General features: G+C 37.6%; 1 protein-coding gene across 1 annotated transcript in view; it reads right to left on the bottom strand.

Moving 5' to 3' along the window:
- LOC122422191 (cytochrome c oxidase subunit 7B2, mitochondrial) overlaps positions 1-14,929 on the bottom strand; it is a 126,477-nt gene extending 111,548 nt beyond the window's left edge. The window contains exon 1 of the mRNA XM_043438500.1: positions 14,814-14,929. The gene's annotated coding sequence lies outside the window, so the exon portion shown is untranslated. The remainder of the gene's footprint in view (positions 1-14,813) is intronic.
- Positions 14,930-22,346: the final 7,417 nt, after the last annotated feature.

Below are 22,346 nucleotides of genomic sequence, written 5' to 3'. Positions count from 1 at the left end.
ATAGCTAAATGGAGGTAAGGGAAGACATAAGGGGTAGGAGGATTAAGTAAACGTCCAGGCAACAGATGATGGTGGCTTGAATGAAAGTGGTGACAATAGAAATGGAGAGAAGTGGTCAGATTCAAAAGTGTGCAACCAACAGTTTTGCTGATGTAGGATATGAAACAGAGTAATGTCAAGGATGATGCCAAATTTTTTGACCTGAGCAACTAGATATTATCATTTGCTTGAAGGGGAGTACTATGAGAGAAACAGAGTTGGTAGAGAAAAATTGAGAATTCAAGTTTGGTTACATTAGGTTTAAGCAGACATTTGGATATGGGGCTGAAAGATTCAGGCCATAGATGGAACCTAAGGAGCCTTCAGCGTCAGAGTGGTAATTAAAAGATCACCGAGCGAGTGACTGTGTCTAAACAAGAGGCAAGGTCGGGGGATGGAGTCCTGGGACACTTCAGCATTTAAGGCCAGAATGAGGAAGAGGGTCCCAGAGAGGACTGAACGGGGAGAGCAATGAGACGAGGAGAAGATCAGAAGACGCCCCAGAACCAGCTGAGAGGGTCTAAGAGGACGCACTCTGAATAACAACTATGTGAAACTCCCTTGTCTTGTCTCTGACCTCAGCACCTTGGAGAAAAGACAGTAGTTTACATCAAGTCTCAGTTTCCCCCAATTCTTATGGGGGAATCTATGTAGTAGACTAGTAAATACTGTGCCACCTCATTATGGATTAGTTTGCTTACTCTGAGCTCACTCTTGTTTCTTTCCCTTCTCCTCCTGCAACTAGAGAATGACTCTGGATTCAGCAAAAGCTGAAGAGACCACAGATTTTTCAGAATAACACGTCCTGAAAGCCAAGTTTGATTGTGAGCACTGTAAAACCAAATTAAATTTCAGGCATGTTATTCTGATGCAGTGAAGAGAAAATGAATCTCAGATGTAAGTAGGTTTCTTTTGTTCCAGCTCTGTGCAATGGACCTCTTATGTGTTCATTTTATTTCCTTACTCTTTCACCCTATTCAGTTAAATTTATTTTTAGCTATTGTTGGGCATCCTTTAGGAGAGGCAAATACTAAGGACTATAATTGAGTACAACCCAAAGGTTCCAAAGAACAGCCTACTTAATGCATCAATGTCAAAGGAAAGAATACCTTTCCTCTCAGGAGGGTCAAGGACTTCTTGCTAACTCTGGTGGCCTGAGTCTTCCTGACTTTGATATTAACTGCAGGGACTGTTGGCATTACTGTTATAGGTTAGAATATAGGTTAACAAAAGAAAAGCAGTGTCACATGTGGTATCAGACTTAAGTGGCACTTTTCATAATGTTACTGGGAGAAGCCTGTTGGAAATGTCACACACGGGTAAACACATGGGTGAGCCTCTCTGGAGTCACTGTCACGTCACCATTACCCCCACAGTCCTTTATGGACTTTACGGGTAAACACATGGGTGAGCATCTTTGGAGTGACTGTCACGTCACCATTACCCCCACAGTCCTTTATGGACTTTACGGGTAAACACATGGGTGAGCCTCTCTGGAGTGACTGTCACGTCACCATTACCCCCACAGTCCTTTATGGACTTTACGGGTAAACACATGGGTGAGCCTCTCTGGAGTCACTGTCACGTCACCATTACCCCCACAGTCCTCTATGGACTTCGCGATGCGTCTCACAAGCAGTGCTCACCGCCTGGCCGTGACTGAGGGAGGAGGGCGAAGACGCGCGTCCTCGCTCAGGAGTCACTCTGGGGCTGCCGCCAGCTTCTGTGAGAGGCAGAGCCTAGTGCTCTTGGAGAGGTGGCTTACTCAGTGGTGCCCGACTCATCTCAAACTTTACCCATCTTCCCCACATCAGTTTCCATTATCAGAAAAAAATGACTCATTAGGAGGAGAGAAAATCAAAGTAGTCCCTACATCTTCAGAAAATCAGAATAGGTCACTATATCCCAAGACCACTTGTTATTTTGGGAAGGTATTCTTGTTGTTGTCATAGAAAAATTTTTATGGACAAATATGATTGGTGAATGCCCAATAAAATTTATTTTCCTGAATTTTGTTGCATTTGTCACTTATAAACTATAATTATAAATATTCACTTTATTACCTAAATGTATAGACACGGCTTTGTATTTTTCAAAAAAGAGTCCTCTAAATTGCATAAGCTCAAGCTGTACCAACACCACATCTCCCTGAGGAAGACATCATTTATTAAAATCACATAGATGGAAAATAATAAAAAGTGGACTTGAAACTAGGGCTGCTTGGTCTCACAGAACCCCCTTAGCCATTTAAACTCCAGTGGTAATGCATCTCATCTCCTCTTGAGAATAAGTAATTTTGGAGGGGAGAGAAAATAAATGAGGCTTCTGGAGAAGGAAATATTAATAGGTACACAAAAAGGAGTCTAGAAGCACCTAAAGTTCAACTATTCCTACTTAAAATTTTGCCTAGACTTGTGCTAACCACCTATTACAGGGCTAGCAGTAAAGAATTATTTTGAGTGTACATGAGTATGAACTTCATTTTGCCCTTACCCATGTATTTCTATAAATTTGACTATGGTTTCACAATCATCACGCCCATGAGATGTCTGATGGGGGAAAAGAAAAGTTTGCAGTATGCCCTTTATTTATGGAACTCTCTCTCTCAGAGGCACCAACCTACTTTTATTTTTGGATGCCTTTTATCATTGTGGTGGTTGTGCTGTTGGTAAACGTACCCAGTGGCAATTTCATGACTTGCATACCCAATAAATGCAATAAATAATTAAAGCTAGCATTAAGCATGCTAATAAATTTACAGGGTTGTTTCCTAAAATAATTACACCAGTAAATGTAAAAAGGTTACAGTGAGCAGATAGGCAAGGCAATCATATTTGAGATCTGATCATATTTCTAGAAAATTCACAGCAGCTCTGCTATTAAAGCTAGTGGGAAAACCTTCCTCTAGGGACTATTTTCGTGGTTCATTTTGCACCACGCTAGCACTGACCCAAAAAAGAACTAAAAGCAAAAGGTTCTGTAATAGGAATAAACCACAACACACCTAATACATGGTTTTGGGCAACTGAATATTGTATATTTGCCCCTTTTGCTTTTATTAATGCAGTTCAGCTGATATGAGCAGATAGAATTGAAAAGAGAGGAGAATATGCTTTATCATCTGTTGCCAAATTTCAATTTTCTCTTTCAAGTGCAGTTGAATGCATTTTCTTTGCAACCCAAAGACAGAAGATCTTGATTACTGTTGCTAGAATAATGTCAGCATTTGTGTGAAGAAGATAGGAAAAATAAATATTCTCTCTGGATGATGTGTCAGCTTGCGAACTTACAAAACAAGATATATTCTTGGAGGTAGGGAAATTAAATTAAGGTGAAATAGTAGACCCATTAAAATGACAACTGAAGGCTTATTTCGTGAGCCAGGGCTGGCTTCCCAACTGTCCTTTGTCCTTAGCCTCACCCCAGGGGCACAGACAACAAACCAGAAACAAACAGGTCAAGACAGGGGCAACTGTCTGGAAATACAGGTCACTCAAGCTGTGGGCCCTGTTAAGAAATGCTAGCTTTTTTGTAAAATTAGGTTTCCAGCTCTTTTCTCCCCTGCCTTCACCTACCCCCATGCTTGTTTCAGGTCTTTAAAAAGAAAAAGAGGTGATATCTCTCCTGGCTCAGTTGGCATTCTTTCTCTCTATAACAAGAAAATGCTAAGGCAGAAAAATACCACTTGGACTTCTGCTAAGAAACAAAGTAGTTATTTACCTCCAGTAGTACTAGAAGACACTAATTTAGGAACCAACCTAGTACTGTCCACTCTCAAGTGATGGGGTTCAAGGCAGGCCATCCCAAAATACAAAATTAAATTTTATAATTTTAATTTTTATAATATTTTAATATTAAAACATTAATATAGGGATTTTTCCCCTGTATATAGGCACTGACCAACATCCAAATGTATATCAAGATGAATTTAACTACTTCTCTGTCAAATTTCTATACCTTTTTACAAATCCTGAAGCTCTGAATGACCTCTTTCATTCATAAATTAAACCTAAAAGAACTACTGATTCTTTTGAATTCTCTGTTGAAAAAGTCAAAATTAAATTAGGTGTTATTATCATTTATTGCTTAGATTATTCTACTATTTCCCTAATTGACTGACTGACTTATATCTCTCTCCATTCAATTTACCAATGATCAAATTTCCTAAAGTATCGTTTTTCATGCTTTCACTTTCTGGTTTAAAATCTTTGTTGATCCTACATAATGCATAGCATCTATCCTAAACTCTTTGGTCTAACCTGGTAGGTTCATTGCTGACAGCATATCTCCTTTGTCCCCTAATCATAGGAATAATCAGTAAATCACAGTGTATGGTAAAATTACCATACTGTAAAATCACGGAAAAGGGGCTGTTCATAACTTTTTGTTTATTGCTATACTTCTCTACAGCTGGAGAAAAAAGTCATTATATGTTCAAGAAATGGCTTTAATTCATATTAATATCCATACCTGAAATGCTTTCTTTTTTACTTATAAAAGGCAACGTCCAAATCATGTACCATCTCCTCCAATAAATATTATCAATACTTCAACCTGTATTTATCCTTCTCTTTTTTCAACTACTATAGCCTTATAATATCCTATATTACCTCACCTGAAGTAGCTTTGTTTTTCTAGCTAGACATTATAGTACCCTATTTGAAGAGTTGTCACTGTATTATACAGGAATAAAATGAACTTGAATCCTTATAAGTAGAGTTTAAAAAATCAGTTAAGAAAGGCAAGTGAATAAGATATATCCCAACTATTAGGTTTAGCTACCAGTAGAGAATAAAGTCTCAGTGCCTAAGAAAGCACAAGATCCATTGTGATTAAGCTGCAGAAAGACCAAAAACCTAAGTGCAATTGAAGGCATGCCCATGTGTGTATAGGTGTGTATGTGACATTTGTACACACATGTATGTTTGTGGGGGTGGGGATACTCTTTTTACCAAGGAGAGAAAGTGAGCTGTGAACCAAACAGCACTCTTCCATGAGGAAAATGTTGATTCCTCTCTGCAGATTTCGAAGCTCATGACAGATACCATTCCACCTAAATTTCAACCATAAATTCATTTTATAACTGAAATAAATGACTTTAAAAGTTATTTCCATTTCAATGATTCCTTCTGCAACATATATAGAGGCATTTTTAAGATCTCAAATTAATAAGCATAATTATTCTAATAGCTATCATTTATGAAGCATTTGTTATGCCCCAAGTACAGTATTAACATCTTTATCCAGCAGAAATGACAGAAAAATCATGTAAGGGATGTATGGGGAAATAAAACATTTATGGATTTCTCATATTTCCTATGAAAAGTCCAAGCTTCCTACAACATGAAAATGAATTCACTATAAAGTTAGAGAACCTTCTTTCATTTTTCCTAGAAACATTTTCATAAATCACAGGATTAAATCTGTAGTCATTTATTCCCCTAATGATGGTGCTGCTGCTGCTGCTAAGTCGCTTCAGTCGTGTCTGACTCTGCATGACCCCATAGACGGCAACCCACCAGACTCCACTGTCCCTGGGATTCTCCAGGCAAGAACACTGGAGTGGGGTGCCATTTCCTTCTCCAGTGCATGGAAGTGAAAAGGGAAAGTGAAGTCGCTCAGTCGTGTGTGGGACTCTTCACGACCCCAGGGACTGCAGCCCACCAGGCTCCTCCGTCCATGGGATTCTCCAGGCAAGAGTTCTGGAGTGGACTGCCACTGCCTTCTTCTCTAATGATGGTACTAAACTGCCCTTATCCAGAAGGATAGTAACACTTACCTTCTCCAAAGCCAAAGGTTACATCATAGGATAGGTATGTAAGTACTAGACGAAAGTACTGTGGGGACTACTCCTAGGTATTTACATTTCAAGGAGGAATGAGACCCACTACTTAAGAGACATCACCTCTATGTCTGAGCTGTACAAGGCTATCTGACTTCTGCAGAGATTTTACTGACAGACCAGTGTTTTATAGTTGAGTCAGGCGCAGTAAGTTTCCAAGGAGACTCCTTTAGGAGGGGAGGAAGACAGCTACTTCCTTACATCTTAATAAGTAGAGGAACAAACATCTTATCACGTTCTTCACCTATGAACAAATTGGCGACTTGACTAAAACAACTAACTTGGCTCTTACTGTGTCACAAATGTTAAGGTCAGGGGTAGGGGTAGTGCTTTTATTATTTACAAAAATCTGTCACTGATGAAAAACATCCAAGTGCTCATTCAGAACAAAATTAATAAAGATGAATATTAAAAACCCAAAACTCAACATGATGTGACTTCATAGTCTTGGCAGTTCTAAACACTCAGGTGTACAATATATAACTTACTTTATTTCTACATCTCAGTATTTCTGCTTCTGAGAATGTCGAACACAAAACTTCAATTTTAGTTTTAAATTTAGACTTTTCTGTTATTTCACATTTCAGAAAAATTATATGCAACATTAAATCATCAAGGCTGGTATGCAAATGACCCTTGTTCATTTTTCTATACATATCTTATGGAGATATAACTCATATATATTCCCTCCACACAGTTATTAAACAGATTGCTACTGAGCATGTATTGAGTGTACTGAATGGTGATGTCCTTGCTGACTTGATTCTCAGTTCAATTATGAGGCAAAATCCAGCATCTGAAATTTCAGTTCAACCATCCCATTGTCCTTATCATGCACTTTTCACCTTGATGGAGTTGGAGGTGAGGAAGGTCAATAATTGACATTCCTACTCAGTTTTTGAAGAATTACAAAAGGGCTTACTGAATTGGCTTAATTGAGAGATCCAAATATTACTTTTGGGTCTGATTAAAGCAGATAGTGGAGACTGCAGTTTACCTATTAATATGTTTTCTAGTACTGAATCCAGAATTATGCTGTTTCCCTTTTAGTCTCAGGAATAAGGTACTGGCGACAGTCCTTCTTCCACCCTTGTAAAACAGGAAAGCAGAGCAGCTTCCTGAGGACAGTTCAACTCCAAAAACAAGTGAAAATAAAGGGGTTCCTAGTTTCTCCTTCTCAATTCAACAATCAAATAACTCCCTGAACTACTTGGTAGAAGTTAGGTTGAAAGGTCAGACATGTTATGACAACGGATCTTTTACATAAAGGAAACATCAGAGGTGGGCAGAAAGCATTCTACTGTCCCTTCCATACACCAATATGCTGCAGCATTCTTTCTAAACCTCTAAGCTTAATTATGAAGCTTCAGCTCAGCTTAAGGAGTGACTTTCCCCTAGACAAAGGAATGAGTATCTTATCAAGACATTCCTGCTCCCACCATTGAGTCACCCACTCCAACTATGACTTTGGGAATTTTTCTAGAGCCACTGTTGCCAATTTAGATTTTCAAGCCCAGAATCCTTCAAAACAGGTCAAAACCCACATTAACTGAAGTAAATCTGTAGTCATTCTAAATCTAAAGCTGAAAATTTAATCCCAATTCTATTTCTTATCCCAAATTTTGACCAGCACATTCACCATTTTTATCAACAGTCCTGTAATTATATCAAAAGGCTTAAGTTCTAAGAATAAAATTCTGACATTATAGACATATTCCAACTTGAAAATAACCTCTTTAAATTATTAAATTCCCAAGGGTAAATTAAAGTCCAAAAATTAGATCACCGTGAAAGTTTAAATACAAGAAATTTTAAGGTTCAAAGAAATTTAATGTCTATGGTCAAATTCTCAGGCCTTTGTGAGCTGCAGTTTGAAAATATTAAAATCAAATTGCTAGTAGAAAGTCCAAAACTCATGTTGATGAATTTATTCTACTTTTTCTCAGTCAGAGGTATTCTCAGTGTCTGAAATGGGTATAGTTTCTTCAAGGATTCATAAATTGTACCATGTCAAAGACAGGTAAAAAGACATGTTTTTACTATAGACATCTTAAAGAATCCAAAAAGTAGTCATCTGAAAAAAAATAAAGTTGAATCTGTATCTTACTTCATGACCACTGACAAACTCAAAAAGAATCAAAGATTTAATGTACAAAGGAAAAAAGGGAACCATGAAAGTACTAAAGAAAACAAATTTCTTTATAAACTTGGGAGAAATACATTTCCAAGTATGACTCAAAATTCATAAAAGAAAATACTGATATATTTTACTACATTAAAAAAATAAGTAGGGTCAAAAGACAAATGACTGACATGGGAAAAACATGTGAAACTCACATCAGAGACAAAAGTAATATCTTCTTCATATAAAAAGAGCAGCTGGATACCAAACAGAAATAAAACACTAAGGTTTCCCTAGAAAAAGGACAAAAACCAAGAGCCAGTTCACAGAAAAATTCAAGTGGCCCTTAAACAAATGTAAAGATATCAAACTCATTTGTGTCCTATTATTATACAATGAATGCAAATTAAAACAACACTGAAGTAACATTTTTCACTTATCAGATTGGCAAAAATCTCAACATTTCATAATATTATTAATAAGGCTATTGCGAAGCATAAAAGCAGAATGCAAAATGTAAAAGACTTACAAGATTTGGCAATATATAAACAATGATATCTACATGAAAATACTGTAGGAACATCTACGAAATATAATTTTATTGCTCATACTTCATGAGAAAAGTTCAACAGTGGTCCATCAGACAAAAACATTCATGTGAAGAATTGGATATTAAGTGCTTAAGTGTTGCCAACATTGGTCTCTTGAAATGGAGAGCATTAGTTTCTGAATAAAATTCCATATATAAGATCTGGATGAATTTGGTAGCCAAGTTTAACATATATTTGATGAATAATGGAAGCTGTAACTGATTGGATACATGGTCCATTGGCAGTATTTGAAATCGTTTATTCATAGCTCAGTCGGTGGGGAATCTGCCTGCAATGCGGGAGGACCTGGGTTTGATTCCTGGGTTAGGAAGATTTCCTGGGGAAGGAAATGGCAACCCACTCCAATGCTCTTGCCTGGAGAATCCCATGGACAGAGGAGCCTGGCAGGCTACAGTCCACGGGGTCACAAGAGTCAGACACAACTTAGCGACTAAACCACCATCACCAAACAATGTTATATATGCATTTAACTTTTGATCCAAAAAATCAAGTCTCAGAATTTATACCACAGATAACTTGCCAAAAATGACAAGTATATAAGCTTATTACCACACTATTATTTTTAATTGCAAAAGAAGAGAAATCACAAAAGTGTCTATCAACAGGGGAATATTTAAATAAACTATGATACATTCACATAGCAAATATTCATGCTACAGCTATATTCATATTTTATACCATGAGAAAGAAGCTCTCTACCTATTGATATGGAAGTATTTCTAGAATGAGCAACTAAGGGAAAAAACAGGGTGGAGAACAGCATATAAAATTTGACTTCTTTTGCAGAGAAAAGGCAAAATTAAAAATATGTATTCATATATGCATGCAATTGCATTTAAAAAATGAAACAGGAAACATACATAACACGGGACCTAATAAAGAGTTTAGCTAACTTCCTGTTGTTCAGTCACTCAGTCATGTCTGATTCTTTGCAACCCCAGGGACTGCAGCACACCAGACTTCCCTGTCCTTCACCATCTTCCAGAGCTTGCTCAAACTCATGTCCATTAAGTCAGTGATGCCATCCAACCATCTCATCCTCTGTCGTTCCCTTCTCCTCTGTCTTCAATCTTTCCCAGCATCAGGGTCTTTTCTATGACTCAGCTCTTTGCATCAGGTGGCCAAAGTACTGGAGTTTCAGCTTCAGCATCAGTCTTTCCAATGAATATTTAGGATTGATTTCCTTTAGGATTGACTGCTTTCATCTCCTTGCAGTCCAAGGGACTCTCAGGAGTCTTCAATACCACAGTTCAAAAGCATCAATTCTTCAGCGCTCAGCCTTCTATATGGTCCAACTTCCACATCCATACATGACTACTGGAAAAACCATAGCCTTGACTAGACAGACCTTTGTTGGCAAAGTAACATCTCTGCCTTTTAGCATGCTGTTTAGTTTGGTTATAGCTTTTCTTCCAAGGAGCAAGCGTCTTTTAATTTCATGGCTACAGTCACCATCTGCAGTGATTTTGGAGCCCAAGAAAAAAAAAGTCTCTCACTGTTTCCATTGTTTCCCCATCTATTTGCCATGAAGTGATGGAACTGGATGCCATGATCTTAGCTTTTTGAATGGTGAATTTTAAGCCAGTTTTTCACTCTCCTCTTTCACTTTCATCAAGAGTCTCTGTAGTTCCTCTTCACTTTCTGCCATAAGTGTGATGTCATCTGCATACCTGAGTTTATTGATATTTCTCTCAGCAATCTTGATTCCAGCCTGTGCTTCATTCAGCCCAGCATTTCACATGATGTCCTCTATATATAAGTTAAATAAGCAGGGTGACAATATACAGCCTTAATGCATTCCTTTCCCAATTTGGAACCAGTCTGTTGTTCCATGTCCGTTTCTAACGGTTGCTTCTTGACCTGCATACAGGTTTCTCAGGAGGCAGGTAAGATGGTCTGGTATTTCCATCTCTTTAAGAATTTTCCACATAGTCTGACTCAAACCAAACTACCTGGGTCTGTCTCTCGCACTTACAAATTAATTCAACTTTTTTAGACAATCTATAAAATGGGAATTGTAGGAATTCTTACTTTATGGGATTGATGCACAAAAATAATGAGTTAACAACTACAAAGTACACAGGACAATATTGGGCATTTACGAACGATTATCATAATGTTTGTTAAACAGTTGCTGCTTCTGTTCAGTGGCTAAGTCGTGTTTGACTCTGCGACTCCCTGGACTGTAGCCTGCCAAGCTCCTCTGTCTAAGGAATTTCCCAAGCAAGAATACTGGATTGGGTTGCCATTTCCTTCTCCAGGGCATCTTCTCTACACAGGGATCAAATCAGGGTCTCTTGCTTGGCAGGCAAATTCTCTGCCCCTGAAGCACCTGGGAAATCCAGGTTAAACAAGTAAATATTATAAGTACAACTTGCAAGGAATATAACAGAAATGACATTTATAAATGTATATTTTTTTTAGTTTTTGAGTTTGGAATGTATGATTCAAAAATAATAGTAAATGAACATATAAACTTAAAACTGGCCCACAGCACTAAAATTTAAATATAAGACATTCCCAGATTCTAGACTAGATATCCCCCTAAAACACTGTGTTCTTAAAAATCAGAATTGGTGGCACAAGTGGTAAAGAATCCACCTACCAAAGCAGGAGACACAAGAGATGCAGGTTCGATCCCTGAGTTGGGAAGATCCCCTGGTGTAGGAAATGGCAACCCACTCCAGAAGTCTTGCCTGGAGAATCCCCTGGACAGAGGAGCCTAGCAAGCTACAGCCCATAGGTCACAAAGAGTTGGACAGGACTGAGAGACTGAGTATGCACGAAAAGGAAGAAGTATACCTAGAAATATTCTTGGTTTTAGCTTCATCTGGATGCTTGTAAGTCTGTATGAGCAGTACAGATTCCAGAAAACTATTAGTACATTAATTATGACACTATGGACTCATCAATCTAGGCACAAAAATGCATTTAGCATACCACTGCCTCTCTTGGACTGACATTTGAGACATTCCTGACTTGCAGAAAAGTTTAAAATTCTTCAATCAAGATCAACAGATTTTATTTGAAGTATAATTTTTCCATCTGCAACATACTTTTAAAACCTCTTCATTTCTGTTCTCTCCTTTAACTTCCAGTTTTTGACACTCTGTTACTACTGGAAGTGAAAACTCTATCTCATGAAATAAGCCTTACTGTCTCCAGAAAGCAGGTATTTTCAATCCTGTATGACAGTGGCTCTTTCCACTGCCTCTTGCCACAGAACGGCTTAGCTGGTGAAACCTGTATCTCAGACAGGGTTTCCTTTCTATCTTATTTATTTTGGCTGAAAAATCACTCTCAACAGTTGATTCCTGAAGTGAAGCTGCAATTGATGCTTCTGAAGCCTGAGAGCCTAGGGGCCCACTGAGAACTAACAGCCCTTCCATATGCTCCCGCAGGCAGTGTCTTTCATCACTGAAGTGTTCAGGCCTTGAATAGTATTTTTTTTCTGCTACACATTTTTCTACAGCAATAAAATATGCCTCTACTTTTTATTTTCCTATACCTTTCAGAAAGTTGTAGTTAATTTGCTAACCATTTAATCTGTTTCAAAACTTGAGTTTCTAACTGCTTAACCTGCTTATTAATTTGGTCTCTTCTCCAAAATATAAAGGATTATTGCCGTTTGCTAGAAATGAATACTTGCCTTCCTTTTTATCTTTTCTAGACATCAGGGTTTGTTTTTTTTTTCTTCTTCTAATTTCTTCCCCCATTTCTTAAATTCCAAAATCATTTCAACTATCAGTGATGAAATCACTATATTCTGAGTTTACTAAAAGAATCTGCTGTTTAAGCAAATTTCTCATCCCCCACTTCTCTGAGATGGATAATTTCACAAAAAAGACTTTTCCCCCATCAGACTGATATCAAGTCCATGCAAACTTAAATTTAACTCATGTTCTTGCCTTGCTCCTTGCAATATGCCTTATCTTGCTGAGCCTTGTCTTGAGTCCTAATTCTTGGGCATATTCCTTTAAGGCACAAACTAAGTACATCTCTCTGCAAACCTACAAAGATTACAGTACCTGAAAATCACCTAATGATACTTTGTATATTCTACACATCTTCCTACTTTTCTCACTGTTTAAGATTCTGTTCTAATGTACTTAACATCATTTTCTTACCTCAATTGTTTCTTGACTCTCTTCGAAGGAAACATTTCATTTGAGACCCTGCCTCTTTCTCTTTTTGATTAATTTGGGACCTGGGGACCTATTTCAATCTAGTAACAACTAAACACCTCTCCCTTTTCCTATACTCTATTGAACAGCATTTACATCCCCTTGCCTCTCTATTTCTCTCTTAGAGATGTCTATTGGAACTTCAAAGTGTTATTTTCTATGTCACCTTTGTCAATTCACTCCATAATTTCTCAAGTTTTCTTCCAAAATAAGTTTTATTCTCCTCCAGTTTTCTTTTGTTTCCATGGTTCATTTGTTTCCCTTGTTCTATATTAACCTGAAGCACAAATTTTAAATTACTTGAATACCTCAAGCTAAGCAAATACAATCACTAGAACCAGAGAATCCCAAGCACAAGCCTATCTGACTTGTTTTCTTAGACACTATTTTTGCAATAGTTTTATCGAGTTAGTTTTATCGAGTTATCTCTCCTTCTGAATTTAAGAAGTTATATGCTCTTTATCGGCTTCCCTAGTGGCTCTGCTGCTGCTGCTGTCACTTCAGTCGTGTCCGACTCTGTGCGACCCCACAGACGGCCGCCCACCAGGCTCCCCCGTCCCTGGGATTCTCCAGGCAAGAACACTGGAGTGGGTTGCCATTTCCTTCTCCAATGCAGGAAAGTGAAAAGTGAAAGGGAAGTCGCTCAGTCATGTCCGACTCTTCGTGACCCCATGGACTGCAGCCCACCAGGCTCCTCCATCCATGGGATTTTCCAGGCAAGAGTACTGGAGTGGGGAGCCATTGCCTTCTCCGCTCTGGTGGCTAAGCGGTAAAGAATTTGCCGGCAATGCAGGAGACCAAAGTTCGATCCCTGCATCAGGAAGATCCTCTGGAGAAGGAAGTAAGAACCCACTCCAGTATTCTTGCTTGGGAAATCCCACAGACAGAGAAGCCTGTCACAAAAGAGTTGGACATGACTGAGGGACTAAACAACAACAAGATACACTTTACAGTAAGGAGTCCCTTTTTTTTTTTCTAAATTTTGATATCCATCAACCTCCTATTGGTGGAGTCACAATTTGAATCTCAGCAGTGAAAAGTCATGGTCAGACTGTATGAAATTATCAAATTTAGAGCCACTTGAGATCAAGAGATAAGTGGTGGTGGTTTAGTCACTAAGTCCTGTTGTATCTCCCCGAAGAGATAGGAGCAACTTTTAAACACAGAACAAGTCACATGACTCCTAGATTTGTCCCTCTGTTTCCTCTCTTGACTCTGAAGGGGACTCAAAACAATATAAAAAAATAACCAGAATTTCAGCATATTTTCTCTGCCACAACCTAAGCCTAGCACTAAATACATCCTGCAGATACTGCTGATTACAGTAGAAATACTTCGAGACCTAAAAAAGGCTGGCACACAAACAGACTCTCTATAATCAAACCCTTGTCTCTGACAAGGCTACTTAGAAATAATCAAATACGCAGAATTTAAGGTCAAGCAGCAGCAACTATTTGGCAAGGGTGCATTTAATAAGGATATCTCAGTGGTACTGATCAGATGTTCTTGCTGAGCCCTTGAAAGCTTGCCTACCTTTGCTTACACCCCAAAGTATGCAAACTTGCCCGCTACAGAAATCGGCGTCTGCTTATATAAAAGCAGCCACTCTCCTGTAAACAAAATTGCCATAAGATAGAACGGCCCCTTACCACTGAAAATATGTGATCACAGCTCCCTACAGCCGAAAATATGTGGTCAGTGCCTAGTCCAACACTGACCAATACCTCCCACTCTAGCCATGCCATAGGCATGCGCCCGAAGTGTTACTTCATAAACATTCTAAAACACAGGATTTCTCTTTTTCATTTTCTCTTTACTCCCATTCTATATTCTAGATGTCTGCATGTGAGAAGGGTACCGTAAGTAACGTCTCTCTCGTCCCTTGAGAGAAATGAGAAAAAAAAAAAATGGCAGGAAAACCAAAATATTTCCTTACAACTGCTAGAGAAGGTACTTCATTAAGTGTGGCTTATAACCGTAGGCTTACTGATACTGAACTCCAGAATTAGACTTACCAACCACTGCCCAGACAGCATCCAACGGAAGATGGCGCAGAAGCGAACTCCCCGCCTGCCACCTTTACCGCCTGGGGGTCCGGGGCCGAGTGAGGTGGGAACCTATTAGAGATCGCTCCTCCCTAAAAGGAAAGGAAGGGGCGGGTCCAATCCAGACTTCCTCTTTCAGTACTGACCAATCAGATAGCTAATTGCTGCAGGCTATACAGGAAGACGTCCGAAAATAGAGAACCGTTAAAGGTGTTGTTCTTGTATGGGTCCCTCCATAGTAAAGGAAACAGCATTGAGACCAGAGTTACTGTTCCTCAGCATAACGCATGGTCTTTCCAGTGGGAATCTTTTCCTTTTTTGTCACAGCGATCTTTTGGCAAGCTCTCTGGTTCTTTCTTTTGGTTACATCTTAATCCCACCTGGCCGTGAGGGAAATTTGAAAGTGCCTGTAATCAGAGAATGAGCCACAAGTCTTGCAGTGTATCTGACCTCTCCTAAGCATGCCAGGTTATTAATGATGGCAACCATATGTTTTCCAAGCTAGGACCCCTGAAAGTGAAAGGGGACAATAAAATAAATTAAATTTATAATTTTTTGAGATTTTATATTGGTGAATTTAGTATAGAGAGCAATTCAAAATTCATTTTTTAAAATAAAATTATTTCTCAAAGTTAAACTATATTTAAGCAAAAACTTTAAGATGTCTTGATTATAATATGAATATTAAAAACAGCAAAATGGTAATTCTTGACAAACCTTAATGTATTTTAATTAGTTTCAGCCTATATTGTCTGTAATACTGTGTCACTAATATTTTCCTGAAGAATACATTTTTAATATGGTGTTACTGTTTTAAATTTTTTTAATTGCCTACAGTCTTGTCAAATATGTGTTTTATGGTTGATATATGGGAAATTTTGACATCTTTAATTTAGTCCTCACTGTGGATAATATTTTAAATTTAGAAAATAAACTCAGAGAAATTATGCTAAACAGAAAATCTCATTTCCAGTTTTTCTTAAAATATATAATTTTCAGTCCAAATATTTTCCCAAGTACTGTCTTTTTTGCCTCTACTCAAAGTAACAATCTTCAGCAAACATTTGTATGACACAAGTTTCATAAAATAAGCTTTCCATTATTTATGATCTTTTTGAAGGTTTTGCCAAACTTAGATGCTGCAAATTGGAAAGCCTCTTAAATTTCATTTACTTTTTATAAGAATGCAAATTTATCCTGTTTTAATAGGCACTCCATCAAAAGATTCTTCACATGAGTTAAAATATCCCAAGGAATAATTATAGAATGTCAAAATTAAATCTTATATTATGCATCATTTAAAATTCATTAGAACTTGATTAGGTTATTCCTTTATTTTGGAGAGGTAAATAAAAATGTCTTTCTTGTGTCACAAGCTCTTTTTCAATAACTGTAATATCTTCAAAATCTGAGTTCCATTAGCACAGCTTTTGAACTGTTTAAAATTTCTAAATGAATTTTAAATAATGCAATAAAATTTTTAAATTTGGTTTACAGAAAATTGAGTAGCTTTGTAGATAATTAAATTTATTTAAAAATGTATTTTTAAAGAATTAAATATTCATAAGGAGAAACCAAAGAGAGAAAACATATGCTATTGTGTTTGAGTGGTTTTTTTTTTTTTTGGTAACCAATTCTGGTTTTATCACAAAATGTTTTGCAGTTTAATTCATTAAACTGCTATATACACTAGTAATTCATGGATGCTCTAGTTCCTCATATAAAACCCCATAGTATATGCATATAACCTAACCTATGTACATTCTCTCATATACTTTAAATTATCTCTAGATTACTTATAATATTTGAAGCAATGTAAATGCTATATAAATAGTTACCTGTGTATCACAAATTTAAGTTTTGCTTTTCATAAATTTCTGAAATTTTTTTTCAAATATTTTCAATCTGTGGTTGGTTGAATCTGTGGATGTGGAATCTGCAGATACTGAAGGTCAACTATATACAGGCATATCTCAGAGATATTGCAAGTTCAGCTCAAGACCACCAGAACAAAGCAAATATCAAATAAATCAAGTTACACAAATTTTTTGGCTTCCCAGCACATATAAAATTTATGCTTAAGTACTCTGTAGTCTATTAAATGTACAATAGCATTATATCTAAAAAAGACAATGTGTATACCTTAATTAAAATTTAAAGATACACCTTAATTAAGAAATATTTTATTGCTAAAATATGCTAGCCATCATCTGAGCCTTCAGCAAGTTGTAGTAGTAACATCAAAGATCACTAATCCAGATCACTATAGCAAATATAATAAAATGAAGAAGTTTGACATATTCCCAGAATTACTGAAATGTGCCACAGAGACACGAGGTGGTCAGATGTTGTTGGAAAAATGTCTCCAATAGATTTGCCCAAAGGAGAGTTGGCGCAAACCTCCAAGTTGTAAAAATCTCAGTATCTACAAAACACAATGACATGAAGCACACACCCACAGAAAAAAAACCAAGGTATATCTGTACCTAACAATATTTGTGAAGTTAGACAATTAACAGCTTACAAATCAGTTGCAGTTGGGATGCATTTATGAATTATGTACGTACCACAGCCAATTCTGAGGATATAGTCATTGCATATATTTCTCAGTTAAGAATTTTTATCTTTTACTAGGATCTTATGACCTGCCCAATTTAAATTCATATCATTGCAGATAATTTTATTTTAAACATAATCCTTTTAATATAAAATTACATTCACAAAAATAGCATATGTTTTACTTTTGAGGAATGAATTTTCAAGTTTTAATGTGATTCCACAAGCTGAATAGTAAAGAAAAAGCATGGGAATTTACTTATTTTCTACTTGAAGCACCAGAAAGTAATAAAATACAAAACTGGCCTTATGTAATAGCCAATATATCAAACTGCATACACTAAAAAATTTGAGATTAAAAATAATAAAAACTAACTAGATAAATAGTCATTTGCTCTAAAGGAAAATATCTATTTCACAATGAAATGTGTGCATGCACCTTCTGAGGCCATGTGTGGGTTAATTTTTTATCTTCCAGTACAGTCTTCTTAAAATAACTGTAACTGGACATGGAACAACAGACTGGTTCCAAATAGGAAAAGGAGTACGTCAAGGCTGTATATTGTCACCCTGATTATTTAACTTATATGCAGAGTACATCATGAGAAATGCTGGGCTGGAAGAAGCACAAGCTGGAATCAAGATTGCCGGGAGAAATATCAATAACCTCAAATATGCAGATGACACCACCCTTATGGCAGAAAGTGAAGAGAAACTAAAAAGCCTCTTGATGAAAGTGAAAGAGGAGAGTGAAAAAGTTGGCTTAAAGCTCAACATTCAGAAAACTAAGATCATGGCATCTGGTCCCATCACTTCATGGCAAATAGATAGGGAAACAGTGGAAACAGTGTCAGACTTTATTTTTCTGGGCTCCAAAATCACTGTGGATGGTGATTGCAGCCATGAAATTAAAAGACGCTTACTCCTTGGAAGGAAAGTTATGACCAGCCTAGACAGCATGTTAAAAAGCAGAGACATCACTTTGCCAATAAAGGTCCATCTAGTCAAGCCTATGGTTTTTCCAGTGGTCATGTATGGATGTGAGAGTTGGACTGTGAAGAAAGCTGAGTGCCAAAAATTTGATGCTTTTGAACTGTGGTGTTGGAGAAGACTCTTGAGAGTCCCTTGGATTGCAAGGAGATCTAGCCAGTCCATCCTAAAGGAGACCAGTCCTGGGTGTTCATTGGAAGGACTGATGCTGAAGCTGAAACTCCAATACTTTGGCCACCTCATGCAAAAAGTTGACTCATTGGAAAAGACTCTGATGCTGGGAGGGATTGGGGGCAGGAGGAGAAGGGGACGACAGAGGATGAGATGGCTGGATGGCATCACTGGCTCAATGGACATGAGTTTGAGTAAACTCAGGGAGTTTGTGATGGACAGGGAGGCCTGGCGTGCTGCGATTCATGGGGTCCCAAAGAGTCGGACACGACTGAGTGGCTGAACTGAACTGAACCTTTGAAATAAATGCTGATGATTCTTTTGCAAATCTATCACTTCTGGCTTTCGTAGTGATATCACTAATGTTCTCATTATGGATGATAAATGGTGACAAGTATTTGTGTACTTAATATTTATAAGCTTTCTTAAAAACAGAAATTTAATATTTAAAATCTCATTTAATATGCACTCTCCTTTTTTAAGTCTGATTTTTTTTATGAAAAGCCTTATTGCAAATTAAAATTGAACTAAATAATAAAGTACTTTATTATAATATATAATAAATGACGAAACAACTGTAACAAGAAAATTCAGCTTATTATGCAGGAGCTCAAGAGTAGTATAAGTTAGCCTCAGTTGCCCAGGCTTGTTTTGTGTACCTTATCTGCAACGTTTCACTGAGTACATCCTTTGGCCTCTAAGGGAGGACCACTGTCTCTCAAAGGCCTGTTGAACCAGGTCACAGCAGGATGGTACCCCAACAGAACAGTAAGCAGAACAGCATCAGAAAGCTTGCTCACCATGACCCAAGACCAGAAGAAGTTAGTTCTCTTAGCTGCCCTGAGCTGCTAATGTCCCAGATCATGTTGCTTTATTAGTATCTTACCTAATATTCTTAATGGAAAGATGTTGGTTATATTGGGTCTAGAAAGACAAGAACCAGAGACAATCTACTGCTGGTTGTTTCTGAGGTTCAATCATGCATAAGAAACAAAATCAGAATTTTGTTTATTATACATGTTTCACATTTCTAAATGAGACCATGGTAGAAGTCAGAAGAATAAAGCTAAGATCCAAAAAATCGCTGATTTATTTTAGCACAAACAAAAAGACTAATTTTTAATCAAAAATTAAAAATCTGGGATCAATACTATCTTGGACAAGATGCCATGAAATGGGATATACAATCTTTTCTGTGGCACACTTCTGTGAGCCTGACACTTTCAGAAAGTCTTCAGAAAAGGTGTGGAAGCAATCCCCTTTGAAAAAATCTTCTCCAACTCAACTACATATATTTTGTGTACATTCCTCCCTTTATAGTTATTCCTAACCATGTAGATTTTTTTTGTGTTCCATCATAGAGCTTAACTTCAGAAGTGAAAATTGGCACCCTGTATTACCTCTCGTCTTTTCCTACATTTTTCTTTTCTCTATCTCTCTGACTAACCTAGAATATAAAAAGCAGAGACATTACTTTGCTGACAAAGGTTCATCTAGTCAAAGCTATGGTTTTTCCAGTAGTCATGTATGGATGTGAAAGTTGGACCATAAAGAAAGCTGAGCACCGAAGAACTGAAGCTTTTGAACTGCGGTGTTGGAAAAGAATCTTAAGAGTCCCTTGGACTGCAAGGAAATCTAACCAGTCAATCCTAAAGGAAATCATTCCTGAATATTCACTGGAAGGACTGATGCTGAAGCTGACGCTCCAATACTTTGGCCACCTGATGGGAAGAACTGACTCGTTGGAAAAGACCCTGATGCTGGGAGAGATAGAAGGCAGGAGGAGAAGTGGGTGACAGAGGATGAGATGGTTGGATGGCATCACTGATTTGATGGACATGAGTTTGAGTATGCTCTGGGAGTTGGTGATGAACAGGTAAGCCTGGCTGCTGCAGTCCATGGGGTTGCAAAGGGTCTGACACAACTGAGCGACTGAACTGAACTGAACCGAACCTCCGAAACCAATTTAAAAATATCTTTGTTTCAAATTGCCACTTTAACCGGTTCAAGTGCCCATTCACTAAGGTCTGGAGTCAGTTAGTTAAATAAAGGGCTGGTTAAGGGGATGGTGCAACAGGAGCAGAAAAACACATCTCCACTGTCGCAATCCCAAACTCTGATGTCCGTTTACTTAGCTGTGCTGCCATTTTTAGCTAAGGTTTAGGAAGAAGCCACCCTGCCCCAGTAATTCTTTTCCCTGGGACCTGAATGACCTCTAATTTTTACACCCTGTTGAGAGCAACATATGTGACCCAATTCTCTCACAGTCTTGTTTCGTGTTTTAAAACAAAGATATGTACCCTCGATGGATTTTGTGAAAGAACAAGTGTTTCTTCCTCCAGGTCCTCTCTGAATTGATCTTTAACTATTAGGTAATGGTGGCATATGCAACAGCATTCCAAACGATGCAAGCCAATGGGGAATAGAGCTGGGGTGTCTTTTTCATAGGTTGGAATTCTCCACTGATTATAACGCTAATTGTTCAAATACCATTTTTTTTAGCATTGTAATATTGAGAATCTAGGGCAAATGTATCTAAATTCCACAGAGGTCATCAACTGCCAAGAAGGCATGAAATGTTGGGATTCATTGAATAGGCCCCTGAATAGTGTTAATATATGTGACAGATTAAAGATGGCTATAACCCTTTGACACAGCTCCCACTGAGAGGCAAGGTTTGAGTCCCCTCTTCTTGAACCTGAAAGGACTCCACTTTGACCTAGAGAATACGGCACAAGCATCATATCTGTGCCAGTTTGTAGGATGCACATTGATAGACTTGCTGCTTCCACTTCCTATCTCTTGGAATGCTTGCTGCAGGGAAAGCTAGCTGCCCTGTATAAAATCTGATTTATGAGACTACCTTGTCATGGCAAGGCACAAAATGGCCACATACAGAGAGGAATCCTCAAATAACCACCGTAATTGTGGGCCTGTCAGTCTAGGCATTAGGCCTGTGAGTATGAAAACTTTCCTATGGCCCCATCTTCACCTGCCGTGTGACTGCAACTGTATCTGAGACTGCAAGTGAGAGCTACTCGGTTGAGCCAAATGAACAACAAAGGTAAATAATAAATTGATATTTATAAGCCACCAAATGTCAGGGAAGTTTGTTAGCCTCAGTTGATAACTGAGAATAAAACCCATCATTTACTGAGCATTTAACTATGAGCCAGGTATGTTTCAAAACATATTCACATGAATCAGGTCATGAGGTGAGTTGATTCACATCAGAACCACTCTTCAGGTGATTATTGTCATTTGACTGACGAGGAAACTGAACAGCAATGAGATTAAATAATATGTTTAATGTCACACACCCCTAAGTGATCCACAAACCTAGAGCTCCTGAACTGGCACTATGTTAACCTACTTCTAGGCAGTAGATTGTCACTTTAAATATCTTAGTTCATTGTCTCTCACTTACAAGATTGTGTTTGTATGTATATGTGGGTACCTGCTTAATAATTTGTGCCAGCATGGATTGACTTGATTGAAAATATTTTCAGCTTCATCATATCAGATGACAAGACATATATAAACTCTGAAGACACTATAAATCTTAAATTTAAAAGTAAAATCAATAGTATTAATACAAAAATATATCTATATTGTACACATATGTTTCCATTACTCACATAGTACCAGACATGTTACTTTCCTCAAGTGAGTAAAGTAAGTGAATAAAAATCACAGGTATATAAGTGCCATCCATATATCATGTAGACTTAAAAGTAATATTAACACATTGAAAGTAAAATACTGGATCAGCCTGGCATGCTACAG

This window comes from Cervus canadensis, chromosome 19 (genome assembly GCF_019320065.1).
Source record: "Cervus canadensis isolate Bull #8, Minnesota chromosome 19, ASM1932006v1, whole genome shotgun sequence".
In the NCBI taxonomy this organism is placed as follows: Eukaryota; Metazoa; Chordata; class Mammalia; order Artiodactyla; family Cervidae; genus Cervus; species Cervus canadensis.
Note: the sequence above shows the minus strand (reverse complement) of the source record. Positions and strands in the feature narration are given on the sequence as shown.